General features: G+C 40.5%; 1 pseudogene; it reads right to left on the bottom strand.

The window, feature by feature from the left end:
• Window positions 1-5,660: 5,660 nt before the first annotated feature.
• LOC132027501 (small ribosomal subunit protein eS4, X isoform-like) lies at window positions 5,661-6,448 on the bottom strand (annotated as a pseudogene).
• Window positions 6,449-14,491: the final 8,043 nt, after the last annotated feature.

Here is a 14,491-nt window from a genome sequence, read left to right as displayed (position 1 = left end):
CAAATTTGTTCTCAGAAGAGGAACTATAACTAAGCCTCAGATACTTGGCACCAGAAAGAAAATTGGGGGGAAAAAAAAAAGCAGAAGAGCATTTTGTTACAAAAGAATGAAAAGGAGAATTATAAAAGACGATGGCACATTTTTCTTTCTTTATAAACTTATAGGCATTATCTTCTCCATTTTTATACATCTTTGCCTTGTGAACTTTCAAATAAAATGGTAATTCAGTGATCGAAATTTTCTCCTTCCAGAGCCCAAGAATACAATTAGCAGGGGAGGCAGCAAGCTTCTACAAGCTTCTACAAGCTTGGTGGCATTATGAACTCGTCATTGAAAACAAGAAGGGTTGTTACTAATCTTCAGATGCACAGAAAGGCAACTGAGGATAATATCACCCATTACATTCTGCTAGTGACAGAAGCCTGTGCCTTAGGCAGCTTACACAATGCCTATTTACCATTAAAATTTCATTTACTCTCATTAAATCAATTTCTGAAAGAATTTTTCTATCCACGGCAATTTCATATGTAGAAAAGTAAGCAACTGAGCCTTTTAGAAGCTTGTGTGCGAAGGGGTTTATGGGGTCTCCGTTTTCCATGTCTGGCCTGATTTTGTGCTGACCTAATCTCAGAGGAAGGAGGGAGGGAACAGGGAAGAGGATGAGAAGTTGCAATTAATCAGCTCCTACCAGAGTAACAAATGCAATAACTACAGTCCATTGCACATAGCATTGCATTGGTTCATATGGGATATCTATTGAAAACTTGATTAAAAGCTGGAGAAGAGTAGTATGTACCTTACTGAGTTAAAGGAAAAATTGGTTATGTATATTAACCTGTGTGAAAAGCTTGAAAGCCAGTTCTCATCAAGTAAGGTTATATGCTACCTGTATCGAATAATCTCATTCTAACAGAATCTGATTTCCCAGCAAACTCACCCTTTAAGATAGCCCTCCCACTGTTTTAACTTAAAGAATAGGACCTCTCCCTCCTACCCCACCCAGATGCATAGCTACTTGGAGCAGTCATGATTCTGATCTCCATTTATTCTCTCTGGATCTGTTTCCTCATTTGTAAAGAGGGCAGAGTAATAGAACCAACCTCCTTAAGTTGTGAGAATTAGATGAGATAATGTACATAAAATGTGCAGAAAATGTCTGGTGTTTCCTAAGTCTTACGCAAACGTTGTTCCAGAAAAACACTAACACAGGTGTTTCTGCCATGCAACTGGACATTTGCGTTCTTCACGTCTTGCAAAATCATGCAGTAAACAACAGCGCTCGTTGGAAAAAACAGGATTAGGAGCAGATCCTCGAAAGCTATGGCACTTTTTAATACGGGCACTAGCCAAAATGGTAAGAATCCTGAAGATACTAAGATGGAGCTAAATCCCAACTAGCCTCTGCCCTGAAAATCTGTCTGCCCTACCTTTGATGTTTCAAAGCCTGGAACTGAAGCTTTCCCCGTGGAGATACAGGTCTTTAGAACAGTCACTTTGATAAAGGACAGCTAAAGTAAAATTATGACTCAGAAGTTTTTTCTTTTTTTGTACTTTTGTTTTTTGTTGTTGTCTTGTTTTAATACAGGAAAATACCTTCTCAGGTTATCATCCTTGCACTTATCCGTTCTTCAGGTAGATGAGCCTAGTGGACAATGTCACGGATGCTTCAGGCCACGGAGCCGGCCCCTCTCTTCAAATAAAGGAAGATATTTAGAGACTTTTCAGCTTTTTTTCCCCCAAAACTCTTCAAATACCATTGAAGTTCTGTTTTATTTAACTGTGAAAAAGCTTACACAGTTGATCGCTTCAGACAATGAACCCAGTAGGAAAAACCGTGTTTGTTTTCTGTGTTATGCTGATATCACTCCCCTAATTACCAATCGCGTATGAGCTGATTTGCATTTAAAAACACATGTTGTAGCAGAACAGACTGCAGATGTGATAAAAAGACATCCAGAGGATTTGAGAATTGTGCTATAATAAACAGAGCCTTAGCGATCCAACTCGCCAGCATTCTTTTCAAAAAGTGACTTGAGTCCGATTACGAAGGGCTAAAAACGCTGATCTTGTTAGAAGTTTGGAATGGTGTGAGCACTGGTGCTCCCTGGCGGCAAGCAAAGATGATCAGCCTTAATCTATTTGGCTACTACAATAACCAGAGAAGGCATGTCTACTGTTTAAACTCTTTTATATCTCAGCCAGTAATAAACAAATGAATAAAACTCGGCTCTGAGCTTTCTCACAGGACATTCTTTTGTTGGTGGTTTTTTGCCTTCTTTTGGTCATGACTCATGGCCCATTTTTTTCTTCTCATTTCTCCTCCAGGACAGGTGGAAATTTAAGTCTGCTGTTGTTCTTTTTTTTTTTTTTTTTTTTAATTTATTTATTTGAAAGACAGAGATCACAAGTAGGCAAAGAGGCAGGCAGAGGGAGAGGAAAGGAAGCAGGATCTCCGCTGAGCAGAGAGCCTGATGTGGGGCTTGATCCCAGGACCCTGGACTTTAACCCACTGAGCCACCCAGGCACTCCTGCTATTGTTCTAAAAGCAAGGTCTGTTTTCCTGAAAGGTCTGAGGTGCCCCTTCCTATGAGGGGGAGTAAGGAATGGGATATCACAGCAAGCAGCGGTCCTCCAGCTGCTCCAGGCCCCTCTTGCACAACTGGTTCTCCCATGGACTGCTAGGCTCCCCGGCTTCCCTGCTCTTTGCTGGGAGGCAGCACCACCAGACAAAAGAGAAGCTACAAACTACAGTGGATCAGGTGTCAACGGCTGAGCAAGCAACAAGATACGGAGCCTTGTAATGTTGTTGACATTTGTTCTACCATCTACATGGTGCGTCAACACAGCCTAAAGATCCCAGGGTTGGAAAAACCACAAAAGGAACGAAACCTAGTTCACTTTGTTCCATCTCTTTGTGGCCCCAGGCGACCCAACCTTCTTTAAAAGGTAAGGTTTTCTGATATTCTCCATCCAGTCTTTGAATATATGAATGGTAATTAGGCAAAGTGGGGACTTGCTGAGTCGTACATTGGCGAAGTTGTTGGCGACGTAGGTTGTGATCGTTAATGAAAGAGAAGGCAGCAGATCTCAGAAGAATGCAGAGTGAGATTCCTCCTCAAATGAGGAGAAATATGAGAAGGGTGGCCCGTTGGGACAACTTTCGAATTCGCTCATCCTTGCAGCCATCTCCCAAGACCCCACCGGTTGATAGGAGAAGTCATCAGTATCTGTCATATTTCATTCACCTTATTTCGCACACTCTGTAGCCTTAGATCTCCTAATAATAGTGTCTAGACTCTGGTCACATGTCCTCTGAGACTGCATTCTTTCTGAGGTCAGTAATCATGGTCAAATCCAGTGGATAAAGCCAGGTTCTCGTGTGGCTGGCATCTCTACCACATTTGGCCTGATTATGCAATCCCACCAGCTCCTCCCAGAAACCATCTACCCGTGGCTGTTTTCATGGGTCTCTGTCTATCTTTCTGTCACTCTCGCTTCCATTCTGATGGGCTGCCTCTTCATTTCTGCCTCTCTCAGCATGACAGCTCCATTTTCTCACCCACAGACTCTGTAAGGCCTGTAGCATTGCTGATGGCCTGAAGCATTAAGCGGCTTGTGGCTCAGGCTTGCCGTGAGGTCCACATGTCTACATGGCAGTTGATCCAGTATACACTACCGTATGATCAGACAGAGTCTCCAATCATATCTCTTAAGACAAATATCTGAGATAGAGAATCAGCTTGATTATAGTCAAGCCAAAGGATGAACAGACTTTGGACCCGCTGTTCACCTCTATTCCAATCAGTTGAGGATCGCGGTAGCCATGATCCCCACCCAGGAGGCCTCATAGGGAGCCCTGGGTGAAGGCCGGTTGACTGTGAGTTCATGGCCTAAGAGTTCTTCAGTCTGTGTCCCCCCCAGCCCATCTCTACCATAGTCCGTTATTTATCTCTTGTTAGTTCCCTGCCTTCCCCCATCAGTCCTTTGCTACATCCACAACAGAAGTTTTGCCATTTTTGCCTTAGTTTTTCCTCCCTTTGCAAAGGTCATTGTCTCTGCCTGAAATGTCCTTTACCATTTCTTTGTCTGCAAATTTCTTTTGTCTGAAAAATTTATCTTTCAGCATCCAACTTTACCTTCTCTGGAACTTTCACCCTACTTCTGTAGGCCCTGCTTCTCATCTCTGAGCTCCCATTCTCTTTCATGCTTCCTGCCATTTTAGTGCTCACCATATCTGTGGACACTGTTTAGTAGTGCACTTGTTTCTTCTGGTAGAATGGTTGCCCCTTGAGGTACAGTTCTACCTCTTAGTCATCATAGTTTCTTCACCAGTGCTTAGGATCATGTCAGGAATGCGGTAGGGATTCAGTAAAGGTTTTCTGAGGGAATCCATATATAAGTATGAGGTACTTGAAGTGAATGTGGAAATAGTAAATCAGGGATTAGTAAAAGGGGAAGAAAAGGAATGATATTATTCATTTTTACAAATGACATTCATTCTCTCAAGATGCTTTTTGTCAAACACATACATCCGTGCTAGGCAGATTTTTTCTGTTTCAATTTACTTTTCTGTAAAAAAGTAAAGCTATAAGGATGCCTGGGTGGCTCAGTGGGTTAAACCTCTGCCTTCAGCTCAGGTCATGATCTCAGGGTCCTGGGATCGAGCCCCACATCAGGCTCTCTGCTCAGCGAGGAGTCTGCTACCCACCTCCCCGCCTGCCTCTCTGCCTACTTGTGATCTCTCTGTCAAAATAAATAAATAAAATCTTTTTTTAAAAAAGTAAAGCTACATTTATGGGAAAAGAAATTGATGGTGTAGCTTATATACCTTGGGTCCTATTAAAATGAACTTCTTTGTTGTAAAATAAACTGTAGCTTTTCTTAATGTTAATATCCTGGGGAAATTCTTACCATAACAAAACTTCGAATTGACCAGCACTATTAAATCCTTCTAAACTGTGTTAACCTGGGTTAAGAGTAGGAGATAAGAAAAGTTTCATTTATAGAAAATGTAGAACTATGTACTTTTAAACAAAGAATTCAGTTACTTATTACTGCAAATATATGACCCCAAAATGAAGTGGCCTAAAACAACAACTTTTTATTATATCTCAAGTTTTGTTAATTGCAAATTCAAGTAGGACTCAACTGTGTGATTCATCTGTTGCATGGGTTCTCCACTGTGGTCACTTTGTGATATTTAGCTAGAAACTGAGCTGTTCTGGACAGTTCAAGACCGCTTTCTTACATGCCTGGTGATTGGATAGGGATGCTAAAAGACCGGGCACAGCTGGGCTCTTCTCTTCTCTATGTAGTCTCAGAACCTCTTCAGCCCTGAAGCTGAACTTTGTGTATGATAGCCACAGGCTCCAAGGGACCAAAGCAAAAGCCACCAGCATCCTAAAGTTCAGGACCAGATGTGATGGAGTATCATTCTCACTGTGCTCTTTGGGACAAAGCAGTGGCAGGCTAGGCTAGAGTCAAGTGTGTGGAGAAATAGACTTCATCTGACATGTGATATAGGCAAAGAAGAAACAAAAGGTGATTGTCTTAGGAATAGCTACCACAGAAATAGAACTATATTACTTTTTTTTTTAAATCATGTTGTATTATCTTTAATTAAGTATAAAGACTTCTAATCATGTCATCTAGAGACCATTTCATCTGCTGCTCTGTTTGGCTACCAGTCTCTTGTCTCTCTCTTCAGTAATGGTGAGATGGATATGTTTTCCACAGGGAAGAGAAATCTATGGTTTGTTGGCTTTTCCAGCAACAAAAATGTTGAAGAGCTAGGTGGCAAAGCTGTTGCCATTGGCCTCTTTCATGTGAATTACATCAAAAGGACCAGGATGTTTCTCTCTGCTGATCACATCGATTCTTCCCAGGTTAGCACGTCTGCTTACCATACGCAGATTACCAGTATTAAACTTGATGAAATCAGTAATCTTTCCAGTCTCCAAATCAATCTGAATGGTGTCATTCACCTGGATGAGGGGATCAAGACAACGGATGGCACGAGAAACATGTGTCACTGGATGAGGGATTCCTTTTGTCCCCACAAAGATATTTCTCACTTTGTACAACTTAGAGTTGGCCTTGTCAGGTGTAATCCAATGAACAGCAAAGTGACCCTTGGTGTCATCCATCAGATGGAAATTCTCCCCAGTCTTGTCATTGCTGATCACATCCATAAAACCAGCAAGGTGGGCTGTATCGGTTTGGACCTTGCCATTAATCTTAATCAACACTGCAAATAGATCTCCTTTAATTCATTCCCCGTTAGAGCATACTTAAGTCTGTGCTTTAGGAAAATGATGAGAGGGAAACACTCTCTTAGCTTATGGGGACCAGTAGATGGGTGAGGGGCAAACACACCGGTCAGTTTATCCAACATCCAATGCTTTAGAACTGCTACACTCTTCAGATGCTCCTTGGGACCACAAGCCATGGCTGTGCTAGGCATGAAAAGATAACAAAATTACTTCTGAGAAGATATAGTAATTTGATTCAGGTTTAAATCAATCAATGAATAGTGATTGGTTATTTATTCTGTGCATTATTCTCCCTTTAATTTTCTTTGGCCTCCCTTAAAGTCCTTAGCAGACCTGTTTTCATGGAAAAGATGCCATTGCCAATGTCACTTTTTGAAAAAAACTATCTCAATTTGGCCTTGAAAAGGAACCGGCCCTTCCTGGATTGGGTCTCAGAAGAGGCAGATGCTCCAATCTAGCTACCTGTTTGAGTTCAGGCAGGTTTAGCTGAACTTTTCAGAGTTCTTGGTTCTTTATCTGTAAAATTTGTTAATTGATCTTTACTTAGTGTCTACTCTCTATCTGTACTGGTCGAAGTACTGATGATACAAAGAAACACAAGACTATTTCCTCAAAGGAGGAGCAAGGAAAAGGGCATATTCACAAATAATTATAATGCAGTTTTATAATAGTTGGTGCTTACTGCTAAGGTCTCTTTTGTATCTAAAGTCACGTGACCCTATGAGTTTTAGTTAACTTATAAATAACTGATATGTAAATGACTATCTTTGAACAATTCATTGTCTTAAGGATTTAAAATACGTGCTTGTGCCATTTGGTTACATTTTTAATTTGTAATTAACTGCATTTAAATCTCTTCTTACAGAGTCTTAAGATTCTCAGGCTGAAAGTGATTAGGAATACATCCATTCCAATCCCTTCTTCTATAGACAAGGAATCTGGGAAACAGAGAGCCTAAGGGACTTGTCTTCCATCACACAGCTTGTCACTGGCAAAGGCAGTCCAGGCCAACATGCTCCACACTTCATGGACCTGCTTGCCTATAAAGACATTTAGTCCAGCATCTGTCCATTGACTGGGGTGCTATATTCCAGAGCCTAGTCCCATTTATTGGATTTTGTTTATCCTCTCCAGCACTCTTGTGCTGTTTCTCTAAAAAGAACTTTAATCTGTCTACTTCACAACTTTGGGATATTACATAGTGATATGTTGACACATACTTCTTCTGCCATGGAGGAAGGTTGAACCAGAGAAACACAAAGACATACTGTTACAAGTTCTATTTCCATTTGTTCTACAATTCTCAATTGGAGTAAGCTTAAAAAAACACAGATATTCACGAAGACAGAAATATCTTCACTACTCAAACTATGGTATTAGCCTAATTTTTTATTACTTATAATAAAAAGACATATATTAGAGACATGATTTTCTTTCTCTAAGCTGTCTGGAAGAAACATAGATTTCTAGAATATTGGCACTCAAAGGGATCTTAAAATACTTCTAAGTAAAAAAAAAAAAATACTTCTAAGTGAATCTCCACATTTTACAGATGTGAAAGATGAAGCCAAGGGGTCAGCAGCCTTTTCTAAATTCTCAGACTGACTTATCCAAACTAAACCAAAGTCTAGCGTTCTGATTCCCAGACAGTACCCATGTCTAAACGCAAGAGATTTGCTGAAATAGTCTCAGAAAATTGTATTCTCATTTTTTGATGAAAGCAAGGATGCAATTAAGGCTATTCTTCCAAAAATAAGTGCTGATATTTGCTATACATCAGAGAAAAGCTTCCAAAATCTCTCCTGCCCTCTCATTCACAAAGACATTTTCCCCTCAAGCACTTCAATTGGCATACATAGATATGCCCTGGATTATCAGTAAACATTCAATTTTTCTTAATGAAAATCAGACAAAAGGGATGAGACTTCCATGTTTGCCCCAGTGATTTTTATTGGTATCAAAATGGTTTACTATGGAAACTCGTTTAGCCATTGTTTTCTGCCCACAGATGTTTTCTTCAAAAATTTTCCAACTTAAAAAAAAGATTTGTGCAGATAACCTATAGACTAGAGCAGAAACTAGTAGGAGCCAGCACCCCTCACAGCAGTGCTGAGGGCATCGGTGCTTGGACTGGCACGTCTGTTCTGTTATTCCTCTTCCATTAGCCCCTAAAACCATTGAATCTTCCTAAGTTTTCTTCATCTCTGTTCAAGCTTCCCTCTAAACTTCTATCCCCTATCTTCCTGTGGTCTTGCTTGTATTTTCTTTTTTTACAGGTGTCCGTCCAAATCTATTTGAAGACAGAACAGTGTTCAGGCACTGCAAGCTTTTATGTCACAGAAACAAAACATCTGAGGGAAAGAATGGATATTTCACTTTTATTCTTTATGTACTGAGTTTATGTACACATAACTTGAGTTGAATAGGAAGACTTCGGTTTATTTTAAAAATGGGCCCCAAGAGTAGACTCACCTCTTTCCACCTAATTATGAAGAAAACACCTAGACCTTTCAAAAAATCTTCTGATTCTGACTCCCAGACAGAACTGATATTAGATTAAGTCTGACCTTTGGGGCTCAAACCCCTGAGGCTATTCACTTACTCTTTTCAGTGGGATTTGCTGATATTTTTCCTCTGGTTCTAATGTAGCTTAAAGTCATCTCTTTAAGACAGCTTTCAAAAAATTAGAGAGAAAGTAAAAAACTAGCCTCAAGGCATAGGCAAACTGTCCAGACTCATCCCTTTGGCAGGCTGAGAAATCTCCATTTGGTTGTGGCAGCAAGCCTAATGTGAAGAAGGCCATTAATTAAATAAACAAAACACTGAAGTTTGGTCAGAGGAGCATATAGGTGGCAGCACATCAGCCAACTCCGGGCCCTTTTTAGGAGAGAATTACACATGTTCTAAGGAGTTGGTTTTGTTTAACCTACTGCAAACACTTCCAGAGAAAGAACTTCAGAGTACAGGCTAGGAACTGTTGAGCTTCTCCTGCACTTTGGCTTTATCTTAGAGACTGAAGTTAACCGTAGCATCTTGGTTGCTTCCCTTCCATATGAGGAGAGACTAAAAGAATTATCTCAGCCTCCAGGGTTTAGGAGACACATAGCCTAGAACAGTCCTCTTGGCTCTTTCCTTCGTTGACTTCACTTGCTGGCTTCTATACCCTTGGTGTCCCATGACCTACCCTGAAAAATTAGGGCCACCCCACTCCGGGTCCTGTCTTCTCTCCACTGTACTAGTCATGGTGGAGGTGTATGATGAAAAAAGCCCTGAGTTCTGTTCTTTCTCTGTTATCTGGTCCCTAGCACAGCTGTGGTACCTCACTGGAACCTGGCCTAATGGCTTTATGCAGTCAGATAATTATTCACAGGACTTATCTTCATTGAGCACATGCTAGGGAGAAAAATAATAGCAGGATACAGGAAACATTATCTGCCTCAGATTCAAAATTGGCTTCCAATGACTCAATTCTGGTTTATGTTATGAGAGGGAAATGAATAGTCTGCCTGTCATCACTGTGAATGTTTTTGCTGAGCCCCTACCCCGTAACTTCACAAACATACATTAGAAAACACAAGTGTTCCATACTGTTTTCCAGGGATGGGGATGAATAACAGAACCATCTATATTGCCTCTTTTGGTCCTTGTTGGGAGAAGTGAAAGTGGCATATATTTGTGTCACGATGTTGGAGAAGGTGGGGGGGGGCGCTGTCTATATATGAGATTGTGTGTTATGGCTCCAGATGACCTCTGGTAAACAGAATAATATATCCTGGAAATGGGACATATTGACCCCCAATGAGCACTCTAACAACTTCAATTAAGATTAGGTAGCTTGGAAAAAAAAAAAAGAAGAAGATTAGGTAGCTTGAATCCAAGGCCATAAAGAGAGGCAAGGTGTTGATAGAAGAGAAAATTAAGAAAGATTTCTTAGAAGTTCAGATCTTTGTAGTTTGTAAAAATAAGGAAACCATACCCTGAGGATCTATCACACAAGATCTACATCCCCAGGCAATGCTTAGAGAGAAACAGCTGGCAGATCCTGAAGGAGGGAAGCAGCAGGTAAAGCTGGGAACGATGATGGTGATGAGAAATAAGACAAGACAGCGCCAAAAGAAGACCTTGAGGGAAGTTCATCCTTGCCTTGAATATGAACTTGGAGGAATTCGTATGACCTTATAATGAGTAAATATTGTTCAGATATATTACCTACAATTTGTATTTAGGACTTTTTAAAAAGTCAGGTCATTTCACCAAAAACTTATGTGTAGACTTTTTAAAAAGTCAGGTCATTTTAAATCATCAAACATCTTGTAGTCAACTTTTTTTGATTCACCCTTCTCAAATGAAACAGTGGGACTATTGGCCTTTAAATTACCAGTGCAGGGTCACTTGTTCTATTGGTCATCGCCAGAACAATCGGTACTGCCATGGTCAATGTGGGGGAAATAACTCCATGAAATAGCCTTCTGTTCCACTGCTAATTTTCCATCTAGGTCACTTTACTCACTCGTTAATGACTCCATGCTTCAATTCAATCTCAATTATAAAAACAAAAAGCGCACTGACTTATATACCACAACATTTCATATTGCAATAACCTTCTTCCTTACGTTGTAGCCAAGATGAAAACACTTTAGCCAAAATGATTTGAGCAATAAAACTTGTTATTTTACCTCCTGATCCGTCAGTAAAGAATCAGGGACATAAGAGGAAAGTACCTTCATTTGAAGGAATGCTTTTTAGATGATGGGCATAACTAATTTGTTTTATGTTTTTACCTTCTACTGGATATCCAAATGTATAACCCAGTTAGTCTTTTCACAACCTTGTAATGCCTGTTTTCAGAGTGACTCCAAACAGCAATGACATATGAGGTTCAGTCATGGCCAAATGTGTCTCGATATACAGAGAAGCAAAATTGCTAATACTACCCATTGTCTTAATTCAAAGAACTTCTTCCAATTTTTTGGTGATTACTAAGAATGGGAACATAAACAAAGATTGAATTTCATCCCCAGATCAGCAAATGAGTAATATAGGCCCTATCACCCAACAGGCAGAGTCTTTAAAATGGCCTTTTAAGTCATCCCAGGAAACTCAAACTTCTTGTTTGCTGTGTGTGCTCGGAAGTCCTCCAAGAGAATGAAAAAGTGATAGAACAGAGGCCCTTCTTGAGGAAGAAGCCTGCAGGAAGCAGAATGTGGAACAAATGGAAAGGCAAATTGGTTTCTGGTGGTGAATTCCTTCCTGATTGTCACACCACAGTACAAACCTGGACTCCTACTCCATTTTAAATTACTTCAAGTAGCTTCCCTTCTTGGAGTGGGACCGTAGACTATAAATTTTCTGTTTGCTGTGAATCTAACCCTCTTTCTTCTCTGTCTCTACTTTCTTTCTCCTCCTTGTCCACGCGAGTTCTTCAGTTCCAGTTTTGGGAAATACACTTTAGGAAAAGTGAAATCTGAAAAGAAGGAAGGACTAGAGAAGGAAGAAAAAAAGGAAGGAAGAAACAAAAAGTGAGAGGAAGGAAGGAAGGGAGGAGAGAAAAAAAAAGTAGAACTTGCATACTTATCATATATTGATTTTTCTTTCTTTGCCAGTTGTTTTTCTTGCCCCCAAAGAACATGTCTTGCTTGTTATAGCAGTTAGCATGTTTCATTCGGTTGAATTTCTATATTCCCAAAGTCGAAAATAGAATTTGGAAAGTATTTTGAAAGCAGGAAAAATCACCCTTTCTGGTGTAGTGATATTTCTATTTTTAAAAATCTCATTAAAAATGAAATAAAAGGTGCTGAAACTAATACAACACTATATATTAACTATACTGGAATTAGAATTAAAAATTTAATTAAAAAAAGAAATAACAGATGTTAATAATTTTTGGACAGGGAAGTGAGCATTAAACAATTTTTTTTTAAGTAGACTCCACACAAGAGGACACAAGAGAACAAGAGTTGGACCCTTAACCAACCAAGCCACCCAGGCACCCTGAGCATCAAACAGTTCTTTCACTACCATTTGAAAAATTTTAACTGTTTTTTTAAAAAAGATTTTTATTTATTTATTTGACAGAGAGAGAGAGATCACAAGTAGGTAGAGAGGCAGGCAGAGAGAGAGGAGGAAGCAGGCTCCCCGCTAAGCAGAAAGTCTGATGCGGGCTCCATCCCAGGACCCTGAGATCATGACGTAAGCTGAAGGCAGAGGCTTAACCCACTGAGCCACCCAGGCATCCCTGAAAAATTTTAATTGTAAGATAGATTGTAAACATTTAGACACAACTCCAATGTTCTTTTCCTGAATTCATGACTGTTAAAAACTGAAGTAAAAAGTTATTTCATGTTTAACTTGTATTTTTGAAAATGGAAGTAAAAATGGTAGACAGAAGACAGAACAACAAAGTTATGCCTCCGTCTGCATTGCCAAGGGTGCTGTGGGTGCTCTGGGTTGTTCACCTGGTCCAGAGGGACATGGGGCTTATATATCCCACCACATCCTCACGGAAGGTTCACCTCTGCCCAGGTTCTCCTCACACCCTGTCCTGGAAGGAGAAGGCTGGTGGAGGCTGCTGGATGGCTAGGATCTCTCTCTCTCTCTCTCTCTCTCTCTCTATCACACACACACACACACACACACACACACACACAGCCTGGGCTGGATCTGTCCTGTCAAGAGGGACTTCTGTCTTGCTCTCACCCCTCCTTCCTAGTTCTGCTGCTTCTGCTTCTAAAGTAAACTTGATCACATTTAAAAAAAAAAAAAAAAAAGTTTTAAGAAACTTATGTTGTGGGGTTGTGGGGCTCTTGTCTCAGAGTTGAAGAATGAATCTCGCGGACATGAAAGGGTGAAGTGAAGTGGAATTTTACTAAGTGAAGGTGAGAACAGAAAGGAAAGAGTAAAGCTCTCTAGAGTGAGAGGGGTCCCAAATGGGTTGCCACTGAGGGCTTTTAGTGGTGGCGTTCCATTGAGAACTGACCAGGGATCTTAAATCCTCCTGGTGTCTTTCCCACTGAAAGCACCATGTTTACTTCTTTTCTTTTTCTTTTTTTGGAAAGTTTGCTCATTTTTAGTGGTCCAGCGCAACTGTCATAGAGAAATCTCACTTAAGACATAGGAAGGTGGTCTCGCTATGCTCCCTTATCTCTGGTTTTGAACACCTCAGCGTTTCTCCACATCTGGGAATTTTGTGAGCCTGGGTTCAGAGCCTCCGGCGTGAGCCTGGTCAGGGGAGTCAGGGGCCTCCTCTCTCTCCCTGCCTCGACCTTAATGCCTTCTCTGCTCACCAGACAGAACCTGTGGGCAGAAAGAGCTATACTGGGATTGGGAGGAGAAACTGTTGTGTACTTTTTAATTAGTGGGGATTAGGGATAGTGTGAGTCTCTGAGGAATCTGGAGGCAAGGCTTTTGGGACCTTGAGGGGCCAGCTGCTGCCAAGATAAAGTTACTTTTAAATATTAAGGCACTAAGGCAACCACGAGTTCCTTGAAGAGGGTCACGCTCTGCATGTTTCAGGTATTATCAGTGGGCTGCACTCTGTAAGGAGAGTTTAAGCTACATTTCTTTTGCTTATGTTTCCCATGTCACTTAAACATGTAGACATTTTATCCAGGTTTAAAGTTTATAGAGATTGCTCGCTAAACTACATGAGTTCCTCTTAATTTTCTCTTCAACTTAACATTTGTTAAGTTTTATTTATTTATCTATGTATTTATTTATTTATTTTTGAGAAAGAAAGAACATGAGCAAGGGGGAGGTGCGTGGGAGGGGCAGAGGAAGAGAGAGAACCTTAAGCAGGCTCCACGCCCAGTGTGAGCCCCTCAACAGGGCTCCATCTCATGACCCTGAGAGCATGACCAGAGTTTGACGCTTAATGAACGGAGCCACCCAGGCGCCCAAATCAAATTTTATTTTGAAGCCAAGTCTTAAAAAATAGACTGTTTTTGAAGGGAAGTGCATCTCACCTAACCTGTTTCAGGACATATTGTGATTCCTGACAAGAAGCCATAAGGAATATAAAGTTTCTTGGGGCTTGGCTGTTGAGCTGAAGTGTGTGCTATATTTCTTGAAGTATTTCTCTTCAAGTCATAGGTAAATGGTAAGTTATCTACTTTTTTATTATTCTCTTTCACTGTATTGCAGGGCGTGACTGTGAGGTTTGTGTTTCTTGGAATGGATGGTTTAAAAAATTTAATTAAAAGGGACTTCTAGATTTAAATTGA

Source organism: Mustela nigripes, chromosome 12 (assembly GCF_022355385.1).
Source record: "Mustela nigripes isolate SB6536 chromosome 12, MUSNIG.SB6536, whole genome shotgun sequence".
Taxonomy (NCBI): Eukaryota; Metazoa; Chordata; class Mammalia; order Carnivora; family Mustelidae; genus Mustela; species Mustela nigripes.
This window is presented reverse-complemented; position numbering and strand designations above follow the sequence as displayed.